Here is a 2547-nt window from a genome sequence, read left to right on the forward strand (position 1 = left end):
AGGACCAGTTGTGGTTGGAGTAAGATCTACTTTGCCAATTAATTGTGTATCATTGTTGTTGGGAAACGATTTGGCTGGAGGAAAAGTTGTTGCCTAACTTAAAATGGTTAGCGAGCTGATCACTGTTTTATCTAAGGATGATGTTCTTGTTGAAGAGAATTCAAATGTGTTTCCCTCATGTGCTGTGACTCGAGCTCAGGCTAAGAAATTAATAACAAATGATAGACATGAATTCAGAGGAGGATATTATAGATTTGTCTCAGACATTTTTTGGATCCGACGAGGATCTTGTGGATAATTGTCCTACTGATGATTCCTCAGTGAGGAACAACGATGGACGTGAGGGATCTGATTCACCTGGTGAAATCCCGTTTACTAAATGTAAACTGATAGCTGAGCAAGAGAAAGATCTGCAGATCTCTTCACTATTTAGATATGCACTCCCAAAAGAAGAACTGGAGAAAGTTCCAAATGATTATTTCTTCAAAATTGGTGTGCTTATGAGGAAATGAAGGCCACCAGATGTGCCAGCTTCAGAGGGATGGGCCATTGTTTATCAAATTGTTGTTCCCAAAATATATCGTCCCGAAATATTGAAAGCTGCCTATGAACTCCCCATGGGAGGTTACTTAGGTGTCAACAAGGCATGTGACAAAATTATGAGACATTTCTTATGGCCAAAAATTAGGCAAGACGTTTCTCAGTTTTGCAAAACTTGTCATACCTGTCAGTTGGTTGGAAAACCTAACCAGAAAATTCCTGTTGCTCCTCTGAAACCTATCCCAGCATTCAACGAACCCTTCAGTCGGGTGATTGTTGATTGTTTGAACCTTTACCAAAAACTCGATCGCGGAATCAGTATTTGTTAACTACCATGTGCACATCCACTTGATTCCCTGAAGCTATCCCTTTGGGTAACATTTCAGCAAAAAAAATTTCTAAGGTTTTGATCAATTTATTTACTTTTGTTGGCTTGCCTGAAGAAATTCAATCTGATCAAGGATCAAATTTTATGTCAGGGCTGTTTCAACAAGTTGTTTATCACCTCAGTGCTAAACAGATCAAATCTAGTGCATATTATCCAGAATCACAAGGTGCTCTTGATAAATATTATGCAGATTTATTGTCTCGATAACGAGAAGGATTGGGATGAAGGAGTTAATTTATTATTACTTGCTGTTCGTGAGTCAGTTCAGGAGTCGTTAGGGTTTAGCCCATTTGAGTTGGTGTTTGGCCATTCAGTGTTTGGTCCTTTGAAGTTGCTGAAGGAACAATGGTTGAATGTTTGTTTGTTATTAAGCACAAAGCTACACAATGGGCTATCTGTCCTCTGCCCACCACGGGTATCGAAACCCGGCTTCTAGCGTTGTAAGTCCGCAGACATACCGCTGTGCCACTGAGGAGCACAACGGTTGAAGATGATCCAAAAGAAATGCACTTACTGGATTACACTTCCAAGTTTCGGTCCAGACTCTTACATGCTTGTGAATTGGCTCTAGAAAATTTGAAGTAATTCCAAGTCAAAATGAAAAATGTTTATGACCATAAGGCTGAATAGCGCAAGTTCCATCCTGGTGACATGGTCTTGGTATTGTTACCCACTATGGAACATCCACTCAAAGCTAGGTATCATGGTTCCTATGAAGTTGTTCGGAAAGTCAATGATATGGACTATGTTGTAAAAACACCTGATCATCGAAAGGCTACCCAGCTGTGTCATATTAATATGTTGAAGCCCTATCACATACGAGATGCATCCGAAAATATTTTAATCATTGAGTGTTCTCCTGATACTGATGACAGTTGCTTTGACTCAGACACCCGTAAATTCGAAAATATTGGAGACGAATGCAACATAAAACTGAGTAAATCGGATATTCTGGCCAATCTTGATTCAAAACTCGATCACTTGCCTCCTCAAGAGAAAAATCAACTTGCTAGTTTATTAACGGAATATGATTGTATATTTCCAGACGTTCCTAATTAAACCAACATTGCTGTTCATGATGTAGATATGGGTGACGCTTCTCCTGTGAAACAACATCTCTTGAATCCAATCAAGGCCGATGAAAGGCGTAAAGAAACATCTTGCATGCTGGAAAATGGCATCATAGAGCACAGTAAAAGTGTTTAGTCTTCACCTTGTGTACTCGTCCTTAAATCTGATAGTTCAGTTAGATTCTGTACAGACTTCTACAAAGTAAATGCTTTGATAACGACAGGTTCCTATCCCATTCCAAGAATGGAAAATTGTATTGATAAAATTGGAAAAGCCAGATATATCACAAAGTGTGACCTACTAAAGGGATACTGGGCTGTTCCTCTAACTGACAGAGCAAAAGAAATCTCTGATGGGTTATACCAGTACAATGTAATGCCTTTTGGGATGAAAAATTCTCAAGCAATCTTTCAGCGAATGATGAATCAATGTCTCAACAATCTGTCAGATGTTGGAATTTATGTTAATGATACTGTGATTTCCAGTGACACGTGGGAAGAACATTTATGTGTATTATATGATGTTTTTGAGAGGCTTAAGAAAGCCAA

This window comes from Limulus polyphemus, unplaced genomic scaffold, assembly GCF_000517525.1.
Source record: "Limulus polyphemus unplaced genomic scaffold, Limulus_polyphemus-2.1.2 Scaffold1300, whole genome shotgun sequence".
Lineage (NCBI taxonomy): Eukaryota > Metazoa > Arthropoda > Merostomata > Xiphosura > Limulidae > Limulus > Limulus polyphemus.